Below are 22,513 nucleotides of genomic sequence, written 5' to 3' on the forward strand. Positions count from 1 at the left end.
TATATATATATATATATATATATATATATATCTCATCTCATCAGCCGTACCGCCTATCCTCATTAGGGTCGCGGGGGGGGCTGGAGCCCATCCCAGCTATCTCCGGGCAGTGGGCAGGGGACACCCTGAACTGGTTGCCAGCCAATCGCAGGGCACACAGGGACAGACAACTCATTCGCTCATTCACACCTAGGGACAATTTGGACCGGCCAATTCACCTGAAATGCATGTTTTTGGAACGTGGGAGGAAACCGGAGTGCCCGGAGGAAACCCACGCAAGCACGGGGAGAACATACAAACTCCGCACAGGAAGTCTGGAGCTGGATATCAAATGCCATATGTTACAGAAAGTAGATAGGGTAATCAAAAACAGCAACATTGTTGGTCAATGGTGACAATGAGATAAACAGTGCCAAATAGTCAAAATAACAAACACCAGTGAAGTATTGCAGCAAAGGTAGTTGCTGGTGGTTCTTGCAGTTGTATGACTAATTGTGCCAGTAGTAGTAGAAACATAAATAATATTAGCAATTATTGCAGTGGTAGTTTAAGTAGGGGCAGTGCTAAGTAGTAGTTTGGATAGGGTAATGTTTGATGAAGTAGCAGTGGTATGGACAAAATTTTGTAATGATGTAGGTGTTGTTAAGCAATTCATTAGTATTGGAGTAGAACTTAAGATGCAGTATTCAATGTTTATTTAGGAGAAAGAGTAGCATTGGTAGAAGAAGTATTATGGGTAGAATATATCTAAGAGTTGGATTAAGTAGTTGAGGTAGTGTAGTTATTATAGCTTGATGTCTTGTGGTCACATTTGTGGTAGTAAGTTTAACGTGTTTGTAACATAGGTTTCATCTTGTTCTCTCATATTTAGCTGCAATGCAAAATGTGTAGTCTTTGTTCCAAAATACTAATTACATCTCTTTTTGTTTGAAATTTTCATTTTACTTCTGAGATGAGCTGCAGTTCCTCTGTCACAAATTGGAATCCTTTCTGAATTCTGAAGCAATTTCAGCACTATGGAAAGCTCCCTTGCAATTGGAATCTAACTTGACATTGACATTGACTTCATTCACATTTTTGTCATTCATTACAGTTGAAAAAAGAAAATCGTATTACATGATGTGTTTAGACGGTCAAAACAAGGAAATCATGTTGAACGTACAAGATGTAAAATTTCCAGTGAAAAGGCCCGGTCACACAGCCTTTTACGGGCGTATCGAGGCTGAATCACGGCCATAAATTTCTGCCCGTGAAGCAGACGCTGTTGGACGCTTTTGAGATCGCGATACAGACGAGATACAGCCGTGCTTTACACGCGGTAAGAAATTCACACCCGGTTGGCCGCGCGAAAAAGTTTTCGCTGCTCAAAACTTTAGACCACGTGTAACCGCGGGCGGCACACGTTGTACACACGAGGTAAAGATGCGGTACGAACGTGCTAGGACGTGCTACTGACGTGGTTACACGCAGGTAGGACGCGAAATTTTAGCGGGTAATCGCGGGTGGAGCACGGTCGTAGCACGTTTGTTCTGCGCCTGTATCGTGGTGTTATCACGTGCATTAGCGCGTGTACCGCGTGTAAGCACGGTCAAACGCGATGCAGCCGCGGTTACCTGCGATAAGGACGCGGAACAGTCGCCGGCGTCTGTTGCGCGGGCATACCACGGGTAAACAGCGGGTTTAGCCAATTTTGCACATTTTCCACCGCATCTGCCTCACGGGCAGAAATTTCTGTCCGTGATTCAGTCTCGATACGCCCGTGAAAGGCTGTGTGACCGGGCCTTAAGGGTTCTTCCTTGAGCCTTTCTTTTGGTTGAATCTCCTGGAATTCAAAGGTAGATCTGCCCAATAGGGTCTACATATCAAATAGCAGAGCTTTGGTCAACAGTGCATGATAGTGAAAATTAAAAAAAAAAAAAAAAAAAAACTACAATGCGGAATAATTGTCAAAATAACGAACGAACTGGCATCTTATGCAAACTCCTTTGCAGGTGTCCAATAATACAAACAGCATAAATTGATTGCCTCATTTGATATGTGCAGTCTCTTATCAAGGCATACTAATATTTTTCTTTCATTAACTGGTGTCGAAAATGATAAATGCTTCGAAAGTCATATGCCCTGTTAGCGTAACTGTGATGACACATAGTTTTAGCAGAACATAATGTTACGGCTGCAGATCTGTCAGGCTTAGGGTCTTAAGCACCACAAAAGTCACTTGTGCATCTTCACACCCTTAACTTTCTCTTGTATTTAGAAAAAGATAAAAAAAACTAAAGGTCAACATCTGTTGAGTGTTTGAACAGAATGCAATGCGACGCACATGTGCATGCAGTCACATCCCGCTGGACTGAGAAGCGAATCTAGACATGGCCTTTCTCACAGAATTTTATGCATGCATTCACAGTGGCGTGTGAAAGCTTGTGAACATTAAAATGTGTTCAAATAGGGTTGTCCAGTAATGCGCTGCCACGGATATTATGTATTTGTTCTTTTAAAATGTATTAAACAGATTATTTTAAAATAGTTAGACATAACTTGGAACTTTCAGAATTTCAGCCTCCGTCAAGCACCTTATGTTGCGCGTGCAAGTACGTGCATTTCTTAGATACGTTCGAATACATTATTTCGGGGGCGTTTGGGCTGTAGTTGAAACAGGCTTCTCCTTAACTTTAGCGTATTAATGCTCTACTAAGAAAAAGTAGCAAAAATAATGTGGATGGGCATGACGTCATTCCACCCTCTCCTCCCTCGTTCTTCCTACCTAATGTGTTCATTTGCTGAAAGACAGGTAAAAGCAGATAGGTGCGGTGAAAAAAAAAAAAACAAAAAAACATGAGGGCTTTTAGAACTAAGTTTGTCATTTTTAACACATTCTTTGTAGAGAAAACATTTAGCTATCAAAGTTTAAGGAAACCTCAAACGACAACCCCACCTTTAAAGCTGACTCTCACTGTTTCATACACAACTTTGGAGATCCGCTGCTAAACAGATGACAATACTATCAATTACCTAAAAAATGCAATAACATATTAAGATACAATGTCATATATTAAAGGAACAGGGCGTTTTATCAAGCACCTCTTATTGCAAAAAAAAACAAGTTTGATAAAACACTCAAGCAATAATGCACTTATCATACAAACTATCTTAAAATACTCATACGTCGAGAAATTAGCATTCAGTTTACATAACATGAGCCTCACTTCAGGTGAGCTGACTTAATTACCGCCATCTTGCTTGTACAGGTACCTTTGGGGAAAAAATGAGGAGCAAAATTGTGCACTTTGCTAACTAGTAGTCTCCATGGTTTATTTTCTTGTGATCTTGTGATCATTTGCCGTTGCCTTACACAATACAGCAACATCAATGTGATCAAAAAATACACGATAGACCTTTAAGGGTTACAAATGATAATAAATAAAGAAAACAAGATGAATACATATCTTATTTATTCTTGGATTCTTGAAATATATGGCTTTATTTTTAGAAGTGTGATGATTATTTGAGGGCGAGTGATTGGAGATCACGTATCCGTCAACGTATTAGTTTTCCCCATGATTTTTATGTTTTTTTAATCATTTTATATTCTGAATTTGATTTTATTTATTTAATTGTTCATTTTTTATTTTTTTTTATTTTAAGGACCGATTGTGTTTTTACCCATTTCGGTTTAAGTCACTAGTAGCAGATGACAACGTCATAGATTGCTAATATTGTCGTGGTATTCTGCATACCCTGTCTTGCTGTGAGTAAATAGGTGTGGAATTGTGTTTGTAAGGTTTACTATTACTTGATAGGTGAAATACAATCATTAATACGAGGAGCAATTGGGTGAAGTTGACAGGTATGAGATTTAGTGACTGTTGATGATACATAAGCCCTTATTGTACACTTAAAATGATCTGTACTGTAACTTTAAATTATTGATATTAAATAAATAAGTTATGTTCACATTTTGCCTGTACTAGTTTGAATGTACAAACTGGAACGAGCAGATATTGGCGGTGAGCAGTCACAAGCGCTAAGCAATCTCGAGCAGTCTCTTGTGATCGTGCTCGTAAAAAGAGGTGGCATTGTGTTTCGTATCAGGAAAATTTGCCCGAAATAAAACAAATAAAAAAAAAGTACAATCATGATCGGGGGACGGTTTCTTTTCATATGTAGAGTTAATACTATACTGTATGGATGTAATAAGAGTTAAACTATAGATTCAATATAAATTGTCAGAAAAAAAATCAGTTATAGTGTTAAGAAAACAAAGAAACAAAAAACTAAAATAGATTCCCATTTTTAGAATTAGGGTAAAGTAAGCACAAGGATGATATTCAGCCCAAAATAAATTAATAATGCAGAGCCAATTTTAATGCTTTATGTCAAGACAAACTGGCAGCAGGTACGGAGGAAAATGGTTTGGTTGGCGGGGGTTGGGTGAGCTTCCCTGACAGCTTGACAGGCTGTGCATGTCAGACTGCATATATTTGTCAGCACACATGCATGTGTTGCACGCCGGCAGTCGGAAGTGTGTGTGTGTGTGTGCGTGCAAAGTTGAAATAGGGGGGCCGAACACATCCATCAAACGTGTTTTTCCCTCACCATATGTATTAAGTCGTGGGCAGGTCCACATGTAAGTTTGTGTTATGTCTCAGGTGGGTGAAAATCAGGGTTACAGAGTGCGGTCAATATTTTAACGAGTGAGGGGGAAAAAATACATAAGTAAAGTCTTCGTAGTATATATTAAGTAAACGCATCCTGCCGGGGCGTATTACATGAACATATGAATAATACATCCGTGACAGGCGAGGTAATGTGAGATAAAACCTGCTAGGGTGGCGGAAATTGACGCGCATAGTGGTTTTATTTACGATACCGAGTCAAGCAGCGGAATAACTTGTTTGCATTTGCGGTAATGGGCGTCTAACATGCTAATGCAGCTCAGTGATCCAAAATATGCAAATATGTCCACAGGATTTCGATAAACCTAGGTACCACAGCTTGTTCAGGCACTGTCAGTAGCCTTTGGTTACTTGAGCAAAAGTCGGCTAAAATAAGTTCAAACAAAAACAATAATAGCAAATTTAAATTATTCACTCAATTGGAAAATTTGTTTTTAGATATAATGGGATTGAAAGACAATAAAGTGCAAAATATTGTTAACCAAAATCAACACTTTCTTTTAGGAAAAGTAAGGCAGAGTAAAACAAAAAAAAATAGTCACGCAACGATTCTTGATGTATAATAAAATCAATATAATTTCTGGAGGCGTAGAAAACCTTCTCACAGGCCAAATCCGTCCTGCCTGCCATGACTATGAGGTATGTGACTTGGAACAATAAACTGTATAACAACTAAATTGATAGATACATTGTAACATCAAGTGCTGAAACAATAAGTACATATGTGAAAATAACTTTCTATACATGGATAATCATAATCTGACCAGCTGTTAGAGCAGGAGTGCCAACATTTCGACCTGCCAACCGAATTAACCCGACCTGCATAACAATGCTGAGAAAAGCACAAGCGAGAAATAAGCCGCATTACGTCAAAAATGTACATGTAGTTTCAAATATGTCCACTGGATGTCACCAGAGCCCGGCGCCACATTAGAGAAAACCCCCATCCCAATGTTATTTGTACGTATAGTAGAAGTGATTGAGGCAGTGTTTAAGGCAATGCAGTCGCAGTCCGTGAATGTTTCTCTTAAACGCAACATTTGATACTCAAATAGGTTTTTTAACCCAAGTGATTGGAAATTATTGGTTAGCACCCGGATTGAAAAATATGAATTAGAAAAAAAAAAGCACATGGTTGTCTTTGCAGAGGTTTTAAGAAGCTTCAGCTAATTTCTATTATAGCTATGAAATCTAACAGCAAAGTTAACAAGTTCAGATACACATTTTCATAAAAAAAAAAAAAAAAAAAAAAAAGTAACTAAAAACCGAAAAGTAATTTGAAATCATTAATCAATCATTTAGCTAATCTGCACTTTAATTTGTTATTATGTGCTGTTTCGGTTACTTTCCAGCTTTTATTGGTTTCCCTGAATTAAAAAAAAAAACTGTAGTTGAAATGAAATCAATTATTGTTTTTCTTTTTTTAACAAATGTATACAGTTAATAAACACTACAACAGATTAAACATGTGTAAGGTGAAACAAAAAAAACAAAAAAAAAACAAAGAGCACACTTTTAATATCACCAATTTACTAGTCCTGCCCCCAAGAGAGTGTTATTTTCTACCATGTGGCCCCTGAGCTAAATTGAGTTTGACACCCATGTTATGGAGGATCAAACTAAACCAATGTGTTCCACCAATCGGTTCTCTTCCCTTACCTATGAGTTCTCCCAGGCTGCATGGTTACTTGCCTATTTATTTATTTATTCATTTTACTTTGAAGTGTTGCCAAGCAGGTTTATTTATTTCATTATCTCATCTTCCTCTCCATTTCCGCTTCTTGTTTTGATGAGTGAGGATCAAGAGAAAAGCGGGGGCTGTGAGGAGCTGACGCTGCAGGTATGTTCTTGTATTGTTCAATATTTATGGCGGGCAAAGAGCCAAGCATGAGCAGGATGGTGCACACTATCGAAGAATATAACCATCCTGTTCCGGTTTTATTGCTAACTGTTTAGCATCGGAAGTTAGCTAGCCTGTTGGTTGCATATATTTATAGAGACAGTCTAACTGTGCAACTCATGATAAGTGACCTGAGCAAGGTTGGTTTACTCAATCGGAACATCTGGCAACTGTTAATTAAAGAGGCACTGCGCAATATTTTAACAATAGATGTCACTCTGCTGTTTAGTGCGACTAAAAACAAGTGCTACGAAGCATAAGGAAGAATACAAACTAAGGAGACTCAAAGTGACCAAACAACACCATTTTCTTCTCATTTTTACCAAGCCTTTGACAAGCTTTTTGGTTTTTGGGGGTACCTTTAATCAGGAAGTTGGTGGTACTTTATTCATTATTTATTACTCATGATAGTTCAACTGTTTCACCCGCAAATCTAGAAAAGTCCTCAATTTATATGTCTGAATTGAACAGCGGGGGAAGTTACTGTACCTCTCAAACACACTACAGTTCCATTTCTGTATCATCAGAGTGGCTTGAGTTTCCCATAATCCTCGTGAAATGATGTTAAATACATGCAATTTGGTCAGTTCCTGCAGCAATGACACCAACACCAAAATACATTTCATTTCATCTGTGTTGCAATTTGGCACTGTTTCCCATAGCACGGGTTCCCTTGGGATGTCATTGAGTGGGAATATTTGGATTTAAATATCAAGAAAAAAAAACAAAAAAAAAACTCAAACATACATATAGTAAACACTTGTATATCAAGAAATTAACATTTATTGTTCATATTGTCAGCCCTACCTAAAGTCGCGCCATCTGACTGCTGCTGGTACCCTAAAAAGGCTAAAGGAAATGGTGTGTTTTGGTCACTTGAAGTTTCCATGGTTTGTAGTCTTACTTGTGCTTTATCACACTTATTTTTGGTTGCACTACATCATATAGTGACATCTAAATGTAAAATAATACGCACTGTATTATTTAAGTGAATGGGGCCTTCACAGCAAAAGGTTCCCTTTAAAACCAGTTTTAAAAAAGACACCTCTTTTCAGTGGGATATTCTGCAGTCATGGTCTTTCCTTTTTTATCCTTGGGACCGCCCTCTTAGTATAAAACATAGTCAGACATTTCGAACAACAGACATTTCCGGCGAACAGTGATGTCAGCTCCCTCTAGGTGAGCCTCATTTTATGTAAAACAAATACATATTTTTTGACCTATGATTAATGATTGAAGTTTGCTTTTATGACTCGGTAGGACCCAAAAATATGCAAGCAATGTCCTTTTAAGTTTGCAGATTTAAAATGAGTTTTTTTTTTTGTCCAAACGTGCTTTGAAAAAAAGCAAAGAGTAGGATTTATTGTTTCGAACAGGTTAAAGTTGGCATTATATAATACACACTGTCACTTTTAGTTTGTAAATTTGAAAGGAGTTTCTTTTTGTCTGAAGATTTTGTGAAAAAGTGTTGAGTGGGATTATTTCTTTAAAGTAGGTCAAAGTTTCAGGGACTATTACACAAAGTCCCTCTAAGACCACCCCTAAATTATATAAAAAGCATGCGATCAATATGAAAGGTCATTACAGATTGGATATTTTTTTGGTTTGTATTAAAATCATGAGTGTTTGAGCTACAGGAGTTGGACCCCTATCTCCAACTCAGTCTGCCGTGCCAAACTGGAGTTCCCCCAATGGAGCTCATTAAAGGCCCACACCAGTTACAAACTTGCTTTAGGTGGGTCGCAACTTGAATCAATAAACTCACAAGTGCTTGGTAGGTGTGCCGTGAACCTGTTAAGATCCATCACATCAGCAGGAAAAAAGAAAAAAAAATAGTGCTGAGACCTTGAAGGCTAAATGATTTTGCAGGCTCCTGCATGATGGCTGTCTGGGAGTTATCGTCAGGGTGTCATTGAAGAGAGGCTCACTTTACTAGCAAGGTTCCATAAAGGTCGTTTTTAAAGATGGCTTATACAGGGAGTGCAGAATTATTAGGCAAATGAGTATTTTGACCACATCATCCTCTTTATGCATGTTGTCTTACTCCAAGCTGTATAGGCTCGAAAGCCTACTACCAATTAAGCATATCAGGTGATGTGCATCTCTGTAATGAGAAGGGGTGTGGTCTAATGACATCAACACCCTATATCAGGTGTGCATAATTATTAGGCAACTTCCTTTCCTTTGGCAAAATGGGTCAGAAGAGGGACTTGACAGGCTCTGAAAAGTCAAAAATAGTGAGATATCTTGCAGAGGGATGCAGCACTCTTAAAATTGCCAAGCATCTGAAGCGTGATCATCGAACAATCAAGCGTTACATTCAAAATAGTCAACAGGGTCGCAAGAAGCGTGTAGAAAAACCAAGGCGCAAAATAACTGCCCGTGAACTGAGAAAAGTCAAGCGTACAGCTGCCAAGATGCCACTTGCCACCAGTTTTGCCATATTTCAGAGCTGCAACATCACTGGAGTGCCCAAAAGCACAAGGTGTGCAATACTCAGAGACATGGCCAAGGTAAGAAAGGCTGAAAAACGACCACCACTGAACAAGACACACAAGCTGAAACGTCAAGACTGGGCCAAGAAAAATCTCAAGACGGATTTTTCTAAGGTTTTATGGACTGATGAAATGAGAGTGAGTCTTGATGGGCCAGATGGATGGGCCCGTGGCTGGATCGGTAGGGGGCAGAGAGCTCCAGTCCGCCTCAGACGCCAGCAAGGTGGAGGTGGGGTACTGGTATGGGCTGGTATCATCAAAGATGAGCTTGTGGGGCCTTTTCGGGTTGAGGATGGACTCAAGCTCAACTCCCAGTCCTACTGCCAGTTTCTGGAAGACACCTTCTTCAAGCAGTGGTACAGGAAGAAGTCCGCATCCTTCAAGAAAAACATGATTTTCATGCAGGACAACGCTCCATCACACGCATCCAAGTACTCCACAGCGTGGCTGGCAAGAAAGGGTCTAAAAGAAGAAAAACTAATGACATGGCCTCCTTGTTCACCTGATCTGAACCCCATAGAGAACCTGTGGTCCCTCATCAAATGTGAGATTTACAAGGAGGGAAAACAGTACACCTCTCTGAACAGTGTCTGGGAGGCTGTGGTTGCTGCTGCACACAATGTTGATCGTGAACAGATCAAAGCACTGACAGAATCCATGGATGGCAGGCTTTTGAGTGTCCTTGCAAAGAAAGGTGGCTATATTGGTCACTGATTTGTTTTTGTTTTGTTTTTGAATGTCAGAAATGTATATTTGTGAATGTTGAGCTGTTATATTGGTTTCCCTGATGAAAATAAATAATTGAAATGGGTATACATTTGTTTTTTGTTAAGTTGCCTAATAATTATGCACAGTAATAGTCACCTGCACACACAGATATCCTCCTAAAATAGCTAAAACTAAAAAAGCCGCACTCCAACTTCCAAAATATTCAGCTTTGATATTAATGATACTTTTGGGTTCATTAAGAACATGGTTGTTGTTCAATAATAAAATTAATCCTCAAAAATACAACTTGCCTAATAATTCTGCACTCCCTGTATATCCAGGATATGTATCCTATCATATATAGAGTGCATAATCTACCTCCGCGTCAACTATATTCAATATGTTTTGCAATGTCAGATCCTGTCTTCTTCAGAACATGAGTTGACTGTCACAATAAAGTCTCTAAACTTTAACGCCATATACCTCCATTTTTTTCTCGTTTCTTTTTGCAGTGTTCCCCTCCTAAAATTTGACAGGTGCCTTTAAGTAAAAAGAAATAAAGAAATCCTCCATGTCTTCCTTCAACCCTCTCTTGGGTTATACCATGTATAGCGTATCGTTATCCAAGAGCTGTCTTCCAGCAGGATATTATTATTACATGCCTGAAAAAGTCTGGGCCATAGATTTTACTTTAATCCAGTGAAAAGAAATAAAGACTGCCAGCTTCATTTAACAAAAGCAACAAAGGCCAAACGATTATATATGTATAGGTAATTGGGTGATTAGGTAGGTAGGCAAGTCTAGACAGCTTGCTAGCTGAATAGCTACAGTAGATGTGGGTGGGCAGTTCAATGGACGGATGGATGGATATACATTTAGATCAATGAAAAGATAGATAGAGAGAGAGAGATTTTTTGGGATTTATGATATTGGTGTTTTACTTTGACCAATTTAAATTACAGGAGGGTTACGATTTTGCAAAATATCTTAATGCAGACTCATGAGGATTCGAACCTGATAAAAATAAAAAATCAAAAAACACGCTAGACAGTTTATATATATTTTAACAAATCGCTCCCCAGTCCCATCCTGTACTCCAAATATCTGCCACATTAAATTGCAGCAATACAGTTTCTGATTAAAATGTCATTCTATTTGTAATTGACGGCTTGCCTTTGTGCATCGTTTTGGACATTTCACACACTGGACCTCAAGAAATACAATCATGTAGTGATGGATAACGGTTGATTTTATGGCAAGAAATAAATAACACCTAACAAAATGTCAGTCACAAAATCAATTTTACCACTAGTAGCATACTTTGGGAAATAGGGTCACAAATGGTGAGCACAGGGCACATTTTCCATGATTAGTGACACTCTTAGGTTTGTAGTCATTTTTATCACCAATGCACATTTTTAGCAGATGAATGAAATAGTCTCATCAGCCATGCAGGTAAAGTTATGCTAAAGGTCCTAATGAATGGACTGAAATTACAGGCTGAAAACATCCCAGCCGAAGAATTGTCAGGTTTCAGCGAGGTGAAGGAGCACTGCAGAAAATAATTGTAATCAGCAAATCCTATGTATGTATTTCAAGACAGCGTTTAACAGAGTATGGGCCACCATGCCCAAGTACAAAATGGGCAAGAAACTAATTCAAAGCATTGACCAGCTTTATGGCAAGGCCAACAGTGCAGTATTGATCAATGGTACCATTGGAGCGTGGTTTCAAACCAAAATTAGTGTGAAACAAGACTTCAATCTCTGGCCACCTGGATTCGACATCTTCCTGGAGAGGATCACGACCAAAGCTTCACACCAACATAAAGCATCACTGTCCTCCATTCTGTTGATCATATTGCAGGATTGACTCGAAGTCTGATTAATTTTATTGACAAAGTATCAACCTAAGGGGCCGGTCACACAGACATTTACGGCTGAATCACGGCCAGAAATTTCTGCCTTTGAGGCGGACGCTATTGGACGCAATGAGCTCGCCATTCAGACGAGATACAGCGGTGCTTAACACGAGGTCGGAAATTCGCGCGCGGGTGGCAGCGCGAAAAAGTTTTGCGCTGTTCAATTCTTCAGAGCGCGGGTACAAAGCCTTTCACGAGCGTATGGGGCTGAACCACGGCTCGAAATTTCTGGCCGTGAAGCAGATGCTGTTGGGCGCTGTTGGACGTTTTGACATCGGCATATAGACGAGATAGAGCAGTGCTTTACTCGCGGTCGGAAATTTTCACGTGGTTGGCCGCGTTCAAAACTTTTGAGCTGCTCAAAAGTTTGAGCACGTGTTAAACCGCGTGCCGCACACGTGGTCAACACGAAGTAATGACGCGGAAATGACGCGGAACGACGTGCTCTGGCCGCGGCCAGGGTGTGGTTACACATGGGTAGGACGGGAAATTTCAACGGGTAATCGTGGGTGGAGCATGGTAATAGCATGTTCTGCGCCTGTATCGCTGTGTTATTACGTGAAATTAGCGTGTTACGCGTGTGACAGTCAAACGCCTTTCTCCGCGTATATACAGCGCGAATGCCGAGCACACGTCATTTGTGCTCGTGACGTCAAGGGGGTGAACATGGATCCCCGTCAGCGTAGTTTCTCTTCATTTCGAATAAATCTTTCGGTGCATTCGCAGCAAGGCTTTAATTCTGAGACCTTAGCTTGGCCTTTTGGATGAGGCTTTGATGCTAGGTCCTCAGCTTGGCCTTGATGCTAGGTCTTTAGCTTGGCCTTTTGATTTTAGCATTCCGGAGATGGAATAAGAGCTTGCTCTGTCTACTCCACGCATCGGCCCGGTATTGCAGTACCTCCGGGAACGGTGCATTCGCAATGATCGCAACAAGGCTTTAGGGCTAGGACCTTAGCTTAGCCTTTTGGCTGAGAGTAAGTGTCCCGGCTCCTAGGCTTTGTAGCGTATAATGAACTGACCGATAACGGATAATGGATAATGAATAACGAAGATAGAACAATAACCCTTAAAAACCCCAAAACCCCAAGAGTCCCGGCTCCCAAGCTTTGTAGCGTATTATTAACTGATCGTTAATGGATAATGAATAAAGAAGATAGAACAATCACTCTTTAACCTTGTTTTTGTTGTGAACGTAATCGAACAGTAATGCACACCGTATATAAAATCCTCCCCCCCTCGCGTGAACGCGCATTCTGCTGCGCTTCCAACGAAAGCGATCGTATTCTATATAAAACGCTTATTAAAACTATAAAGCGAGCTAATTATAACAATTGGGAGATCCTAGTCTATATAACGCGTTTATTTAAACAATAAAGTGCGATCGTATTCTACAAAATGCGTTTGTTAACGTGGATGAAAAAGTCACGCGAGGGGGTGGGGCGGTGGGGGTTGTTGCGTAGGAGTCGGATTTGGGCACAACACCGGCTCGGGAGCTTTTATACCCGTGGTCCACACGAGAAAATGACGCAGAAATGACGCGATGAGGAAGCGGAACGGTCGCCGGCGTCTTCTTTCCGGCCATACCACAGATGAACAGCGGGTTAGCCAATTTTGCGCATTCTCCATCCCGGGCAACCACGGGCAAAAAAAAAACGCAAAATTTTAGCCGTGATTCAGCCGCAAACGGCTGTGTGACCGGCCCCTAATATGGAACTAAAATCAGCACATAAAAAAACTAAAGTAATGACTTGAATGACAAACAACCTCCAAGGTATCATAAACATTGCCATCAACTGCCTAGATCTTAAACCTGTCATTAAAGCTAAATATCTTGGAGCTGTTATATCAGAAGAGGGGTTAACCAAGAACTGTGGCCAGAAAAGCTCAAACCAGAGTCAGACTTATACACTTCTGGAAGGACAAGAACATAGCAGTAAAGATCAGACTCATGCAAGCACTAGTTACTTCCATATTCCTCTACACTTGCAAAAATGGACTCTCACAGCAAAACTTGCTCATAAAAGCCATGGCATGGATATGTTATGCTATAGTAAGGTTTTATGCATCACAGACATAGCCCATGAAAAAAAACATTGGAGGCCCATTGGAACTTCAGAAGAACTGATGTCAATTGTGCGCAGACAGAAACTTCACAGGTACGGTCACGTCACAGGATCATCAGGACTGGCCAAGATAATTATCCAGGACGACAGTGCAAGGGACCGAAAAAGAACTGGGCTGATAACCTTATGGAACGGACTGGGGCCAACTTTACCATGAACCAAAAACATGCCAGGAACCATCCATTCTGGCGAAAGGAGTCCAGAGTTGCATCATCAATGGAGTCCATCGACCCATATAATACATCATTATTCATGAATAATAATGAACAAGTGATGCAGAAAAAAAAACTGTGTGATTTAGTTTTAACAAAACATGGTCTTTGTCACAAATTACTCCGTATAGGTGCTTTAAAGCAGTGGTTGTCTGCATTATAGAGCTCATATGTTCGCTGTCAATCTTTTTTTTTTTGTATCCCAATCTGGTGCACCCAGCTCTGCTGTAGCTCCGGGCTGAAGCTGCACATTCAAAAATGAGCATTTTGGCATTTTCTATGAGTTGCCTGACCGAATGTGGTGTTTTAAAGCCCTGCAGGCACTGATCAGCACAAGTGCGCCATTAAAAATAGATGCAGCGCAAAGCCATCTCCAGCCAGTTAATGACGCTTATATACAATATATATTGTACGTCGTAATCCCAACAGCTAATGTCAGCTCGCTACTGTCTTTGAAGGAGATAAGTCCGCGTGACCGGACTGCAAAGTGTAACATTTTTGTGACGCTAAGCAAAAAATGAGATAGTGTTCTTGCAGCAAAAAATATATATTGAGATGGAGTACGGACATAAAAGGACTGTGTGATTTAGAAAAACTATGAAGGCCAAATCTTTGAAAGTATGAGCATATTGTAATGTAACAAGATTAAAAATAAAGCATATAAAGTTACAAAATAGTCTTTTTCCCAAGGAAAATATACACTGAATAGTGACAAATACGAAAACAACCCGCCCCCCAAAAAATAAATAAATAAATAAACAAACTAATAAATAAATAAATAAATCAACTCAGCTTTTATTTAAAGCATCATTATTACACCTTTAAAACAAAACGCACAAAAAATGGCATGTTCCTGGAGAACTGCATACTCTTAATATGCATCTTTTCATATAAATCAAGGGTGTCAAAATCATTTTTTTCCAAACCTAAAAGCTAGAAAACAAAAAGTAAAAAAGTAAATACAATAAAATACAATTTAAAAAATGTGAACATGCATTTGAATGTTAAAAAGTAAAACAATATAATAAAGCATTCTGTATGAAAAATATGAAAATGTACACAAACTAACATATTGAGAATATAATGTAATATAAAATGATGAAATAAAATAGAAAGGAATACAGTGGAACCTCAGTTTTTGACCATAATCCGTCCCAGAACCCTGTTCCAGAACCGATTTGTTCAATCACCGAAATCAATTTTCCCATTAAAAATAATGTAAATTGTTTTAATCCATTCCAACACCCTGAATGTTTGTTTACCATGAATGTTTAACATAAACATGAAGCTAACCCAAGCTAATCGTACGTTTGCGTTTTCGTAACCTTCCGTACGAAAGATTACGCTAACATGAACGTGTAAAAATAAAAAATTCAGGTCGTTTACAAGTCATTTAGCACCACAAGTGGCTAGCGCTTCATTGGAAAGGGGGCTCCGTTATAACACCCTGAATTTTGGGCTCAGTTCCAACACCCTGAATGTTTACCTGAATGTTCAACGTAATCATAGAGCTAACCCAGGCTAATCGTATGTTTGCGTTAGCGTAATCTTCCGTATGCAAGATTACGCTAACACAAACGTGTAAAAAAAAAAAAAAAAAAAAGATAAAGAAAATAATTATGAATAGGATTTCTTACCTTTGTGGTGGTCAGCAGAAGGCGCATGCTGTATTCCCTAACAAGATCAGAAACTCGCACGCCTCTTTCATATTTAGCTAGTATGTCTTTCTTAATGGCAATAGTTGTACGGACAACTTTCCTTTTTTCACCTGTCCTGCTTGCACCGACCTTCTTCGGAGGCATAGTTAGGGGCTAAAACACTCCATTCACCGATATTAAAAGCAAAAGCAAAAAGAGGCAAGTGCGCACGTGATAACAGTTGGTCACGGGGGGTGGGGGCGATCTACTCACATATGCCGCTCAGCATCGCACTCTAGCGTACGCACTCACGCATTACCGGCGTTCGAACTCCGATTTTTTGACCGATCAGCGAAGCAAGAATTTCTCTAAATTTTTGGTCGAACACCGATTTGTTCGAACTGAGAGGCGTTCGAAAACCGAGGTTCCACTGTATAAGAGAAGGGAAGAGAAAAAAATAAAAGACATGAAAAAAAAGAAAGGAAAGGAAAGGAAAGGAAAAGAGAAGAGAAGAGAAGAAAATAAAAGAAAAGAAAAGAAAAAAGAAGAGAAGAGAAGAGAAGAGAAGAGAAGAGAAGAGAAGAGAAGAGAAGAGAAGAGAAGAGAAGACAATCAATTGTCATTGCGTTATGTTTACATTGAGCCTCCATATTTTGTGTTTATCCCTGGAACTTTTTAGCACTTGTTTTCAGTTGCATTACACAATGCAGTGGTCAAATATAATCAAAGTTAAAAACTGGATTAAACATCTCACTTCAAAGTAAACATTTAATAAAAACTAACCTTTGAGAACCCACAGGTCATAATTTTCCAACAAAAACAAGGTTTTTGGGTCCTCCAGGCTTAAAGGGAAATATCAAATCAAAGACTGTCAGAATTAACAGACAACATGTTTACAAGGTAGTGCTTTAACGTAATTTTAACCTTGTAATAATAGGATATTCTGGAAATATAATAAAAACTATGAAAATGTATAAAGATTACTACAAACATTCTAAAGAGTACTAAAAAGTAGGAATACAAGCTGACATGTTAAAATATGCAAAAGGTACTTATGAAAACCAATAAAATGTTCCTGAACAATAACCTGTAAATATGTTAACTAGCATGAAAAAGCATGCAAAAGTACAGAATAGTATGCAAAAGCACCATTTCCGTTTTGCGGGCCATAGTTTTCCTACCCGCGATCTAAGGCCTCCAATGAAATCTCTCATATCTTTTGCAAGACACAATGAATCCCCGAGATTAATATTTGGCTAATTAGAATCGACAAATGCTTAAAGACACTAATTGACTTTACCCACTTTTCCCAAATTGCTAATCACCGTGCGGGATTTTCATAAGCGTTCCCGACCCCTATCGCCTCGGCAACAGGGAAGGGAGTAGTCTGCAACGTCAAATCTAATCCAATTACAGGCATGGAGGAAAATAATAACAATAATATAAGGGACTGGTTCCCCTTCGGCAGCAACATACGAACAACAATCCATGATTGGACTGGCAGGCCTTCAAACAGCATCCACTCCCATTGGAGCAGAGCTAAACAAACCTGGTTCCCATTGGGCTTTGAGTAATGGGCTGAGGAGAAAGTTAAGGCGAGTGTTTCAAATACTAATGCGGGCAAAGTATTTTGCCGCCAGACTACGTGAGAGGAATTAAAAACTCCACAATCCAGAGTGAAACTAAATCTGTCTGCAATGAGAATGTTATTAACGCCTTTCTTCTTGCTCTTTCGGGGAATAGTTGTCGATGAACCAGCAAAATCTATGAGTGTCTCAAAATAAATGAGTCAAAAAAGTGCTTTCACCAAAAACTACATTTCTTACAATGCCTGGTATGGTTTACGCTTCTTCCCCCCAGCTCAATTTGATAACAACTTTTCAAGTGCAGACCCTTCATGTGAGCTAATACTCCTTTAAAAACTCACTTTGAAACCTCGATCGTCCCTTAGTCTGACGGGTGGTATAACTTTTTCAACCCTTCTTTAGTAATCGTAATTTCAGTCTAGGTCATTTTAAACCAAATGTAACACATTTTGACTGCTGATTTTTATTTTCAATTACAACTTCCTCAAAAGTGAAACTTATAATTTGAAGCCATATTTTGTCTCCCAGATTACCTAAATGGTAATTACTAGGGGTGGGAAAGACTAGGAATTTTGGTCTTGCCCCTAACCAAGTAAAGGCGTGGTAATATTGATTCCTGTACCAAATAGATACTGATATATTTTGCTGGGAAATGACATTATAATTGAATAATGGAATCCTTCCCCCTTGAGTAAAAATTACGATAAATATAACACAAATATTTTATGGAATTCAAATTATTTTTTCATCAAGGAACTACACTGCGAATTTTAACAAAATAATAATAAATAAAATAAGGAGCAATGTAGTAAAAATTATGAATATTATGTAGCTATGTCAACAATACAATTAAAATATATTTCACAGCAAAATTCCATCGGTTCTGGAACAGGGTTCTGGGACAAAATAAAGTCAGTTATGCAAATAAAGTCTCATAGTGAAAACATATTTACAGGTTATTGTTCAGGAACATGATACATGTTTACATTTTTGGTTCCAGCTCACTTCTATCTTTCAATCTGTTTTTGTAAATTTGTGGTGTCTGTAATTTTTAGATTCCGTTAATGGTGGGCACATAGTTCTCGCCCTGTGTTCTGCCTGACATCCAGGATGCAACAGCAGGCCAGGTAGAGAGAGGTGCTAGAATAGTGCCCGTCCGTCTGGATTCATGCATAAACTTGTGGCTGAGGACGCTGTGTGAGAAAGAAGAAGGCTGCACCATCTACATAACGAAGCAGCACTTTGAGGAATTGATGCAGGAGTGAAGTATCGATGCCAGGACTAGTCCTAACAGTACTGCAACTATTAATACTACTACTCCTACAACAAAAAAGCGTTTACTATTGCATACATATAGCAATAACTAAGATAATACTATAATAATACCACCAAAACTGATTTTTTTGCTTAGAATTTGAATCAATATTGTTTTTTTTTTTTTTTAAATTAATTAAGTTTCTCCATACGTCTACAGTGCACTAAATAAAAAACAACGTCAGTTTAAAACTCAAGGTGATTTTTTAAATTTTTTTAACTACATTTTCCTATGTAGCTTTGAAATGTTTTGCTCAATCCACGCGTAAATAATCCAGACTTCATTTTTGGGGTAATACAATTATGTGAGTGAAGTTACTTCGAAAGAGTCTTCCACAAACTCACCGGGGGTTGTGAGCAAAGCCGGCTTCCTGGATTTAATTGCCAATTGATATGTGCCACAGTTAGTGTGTGTGCAAGGATGTTACTAAATCAAAAATAAAATCATAGGCTCAAACAAAATATGCAAATACTCCCACGGGGTAGTAACAAACTCGCACGTATGCAGGGATATAATTCAAACACACTAGCGCACAACACCAGAGGCGAGCTAGCATATTAGTTGGGATTTTGGCGTTTGCTGCATTGGTTTCGTAGGAAAAAAAGTAACAACGGGTGTCAGTCGGGGGAAATAGTGCTCCAATGAAAACACTAAAAAAATATAGTAAATACTGGTGCAAACTCCACACTGGGGTTTAAGCAGCTTAAAATCGAGCCTGGGATCTTTGAACTGTGAAGCAGACATGCTAGCCAGTCAGGTGCCGCCACTTTCCCTCTCTCTCTTTCTCTCTCTCTCTTGATATATATATATATATATATATATATATATATATATATATATATATATATATATATATATATATATATATATATATATATATATATATATATATATATATATATATATATATATATATATTTTTTTTTTTTATTTTTATTTTTTTTTTTTATATATATATATATATACATATAAAAGGACCGCGACACACTGAAAACATGTTTGCGACCCACTTTTGGGTCCTGACCCTACAGGTGAGAAACACATATCTATGAAACCAAAATACCTTCCATGGCACAATATTTTGAAAATAAAATCAGAAATTATAATAAAGTGTCAACAGTCTCTCATTAGCCCCATTGCCATTGTGACAAGGTGTTTAAAAGTTTATTCTCAGGAACCGTAATATTTTTACATTTTGGTTGCAGCTTGTTCCTCTCTGCGAACTTTTTAACGTGTTTGTGAAAATGTGTGGTGTTGTCACAGTGGCAGACATCTATAGCATACAAATCATACATGGCACTGTTGTTTTTTCTGTGGTGAAAAAAAAGTCTGCACCACACTGCACTTCCTATTTGCCTCTGTCATTTTTAGCTTCTGGTAGGAGAGGGGAAGTCAATAATACCCTCTCTTCTGCCTTGCAGCCAGAATGCAGCAGCCGGCTAGGTAGGGAGAGGTGCTATAAAGATGTGGCTGTCAGTTAAATGCTCAGGTATAAATTTACAGTGTACAAGGGCACTTTATTCCATGACAATAGTATTAATTTGATCCTGGTACTTACTTGGCACCGATGACATCGATATTTGGGTTGATATGCCTTCCTATAGAAAAGGGAAGATCTGGCCTAAAAAAATCAGCCTGACCCAACCCGAGTCACAGGTACATAAACCATATCCCGCTCTGACCCGAAGGATTAACTTGATTTGATAACCGAGCCGGAAATAAAACCGTACCTTTAATTCCCAGCCAGCACCGAACGGTGCTTTTTGGCAAAATCTCCGCAGCTTGGGGTTACTTGGGGCAGAATCCCTCCTATCAAGCCTCCAGTGCAAGTGCAGCAGCAAAATGAACATGTCGGCGCCGAACTGTTCATTCAGTGAACGAAGGTGAAGGTGCAACTGAACAAATTGGCACCAAAAAGAAAATCATATTCTGCAGATACAATTCTGCAAATAGTTAAAAAACTAACTTAAAAAGAGAGAACGTTTAAAAGCTTGTTAGCTATTGGCGAGAAACTGAGTCGGGTGTGAGGGAGGTGGAAGGAGGAAGCCGTGCATTATTACCCCAACACCAAGGATAAGAATTGATTTGAATTAAGTGATTTGGCGTTAAATTTATAGTTTGGTAAGCACTTTCTTTAGCTAAATAAATACTTGAGTAAAAGTGAGTGCATTAAGACAAAAACAAAACAAAAATACAGAACTGTCCAACTTAATGATTAACTTTTTAAGGGTTTGGGTTGGTTTGGGGCCCAGACCCAAGTTCTTACCCCTAACCCATAGTGTAAAAACATATGGCCCCAAGAAGCTTGTTGTCAGGTAAGCACTTTCCTTTTGTTAATGTTGTTTCATTTAAAGTCCCTCTAGCTGAAAGGAAAAAGCTAAAAAAGGGGGAGAGTGGTCACCATCGTTCATGCCAATTTAATGTTATTAGCAGTAAGGGAAAAGACAAAGTGGATAAGAAAAAAAAGTGTAGTGGTGAAAGTTCTGGAAATAAAAAGGAAGCTATTGATGCATGGTGTTCAAATGACCTTGTTCCCCCGACCCATCTTCGGTTACATCCATTTTGTGAACAACACTGAGAAAAAAAAGATATATATGGGAAATCGGGCAAAATCTCCATTAAGAAAAGCAAAAGAAGAAAAAATAAGGTATTGAGAAAGGAATATTGGGAGCTCTTTTTAAGCATGTACTGTAGCTTTGATTATATTTGACCACTGCGATGTGTAATGCAACTGAAAACAAGTGCTAAAAAGTTCCAGGGATAAACACAAAATATGGAGGCTCAATGTGAACATAACGCAAATATGTTGTAATTGTATTGCCGACCCTTTTGCATGACATTTCTGAGGTTCCCAAAGCAGCAAAATAACAGACACATATGACCGCTCCCTCTCGGTGAGCCTCATACAAATTTCTTGACCTAAGATTATTTTAAAACATACACTTTTATATGATAGATCATTTGTTTTTGTTTATTAAAACAGTATTGCTTTTTTTATAATGGATTAATATTTGTTTGTCCTACCAGAAAGCACTAAGTCACGTACTGTCCCTTTAAGATTATGTCCTTTACTATTTGGAAATGTAAATTGAAAATATGACGCAAACACATATAAACCCCGTTTGAAGTAACATTCATGACCATCCTATTTACTCACAAACGAAAAAATAATCACATTTTAAGTGTTAGTTGTATTTTTTTCCCTATTTTATATAGTATATTTTTCCCTCAGGTAACCTTTTTCTTAGTAAAATTGATTAAATATCAAAACAGAAAGTTTTTATTTTTGTTATGCGATTAAAACTAGGAATACATACTTAATAGAAAATAATGATTACTTTTATACACTTTACAACAAAAAAATGTTTTTTAAATATAGAAATACGATATGTTTTTTTATGTTTTTATTTACCTAAATTAAAAAATGAATCGTTATTTTTTTCCTCAAATAATTCAATTATCTGATAATATATTTTAAATTATTTCATCATCAATTGTTTTTTGAAGCACTAACAAAGTGCCCATTGGCGCCATGGAGCCCAAAAAGACCACCCGATTTGCTAGCAGACCGGTACTCAAAATGGCTCACCAGTGATTTTCGAAGATATTTGATCTCTAACTGGTTTGAGCAATCATTGGCATGATCTGGTCTCCTGATGTCAAGCATCAAAAGTTTTCAGCTGGTTCAGAATGCGGCAGCTAGACCTTTGATTAAAACCAAAAAGTTTGAGCATATTACTCCTGTATTGGCCAACTTGCACTGGCTCCCAGTCCACTTAAGATGTGACTTTAAAGGTTTTCTTATTAACATACAAATGTTTGCATGGACTTGCACCCTCTTATCTCTCTGATTTGATTTCCCCCTATGTTCCTGCACGGAATCTGCACTCGGAAAATGCCGGTTTAAAGATTGAATTAAAATAAAGCAATATAAGTTACA

At 38.5% G+C, this 22,513-nt stretch overlaps 1 protein-coding gene and 1 pseudogene across 24 annotated transcripts in view; one reads left to right on the forward strand and one right to left on the reverse strand.

The window, feature by feature from the left end:
• adgrb2 (adhesion G protein-coupled receptor B2) overlaps positions 1 to 22,513 on the reverse strand; it is a 264,320-nt gene that overhangs the window by 206,589 nt on the left and 35,218 nt on the right. The gene's annotated exons all lie outside the window — the stretch shown is intronic.
• On the forward strand, positions 12,445 to 12,620 carry LOC148371216 (U2 spliceosomal RNA; annotated as a pseudogene).

The sequence above is a fragment of the Urocampus carinirostris genome, chromosome 2 (assembly GCF_059441175.1).
Source record: "Urocampus carinirostris isolate Australia breed hairy pipefish chromosome 2, RoL_Ucar_1.0, whole genome shotgun sequence".
In the NCBI taxonomy this organism is placed as follows: Eukaryota; Metazoa; Chordata; class Actinopteri; order Syngnathiformes; family Syngnathidae; genus Urocampus; species Urocampus carinirostris.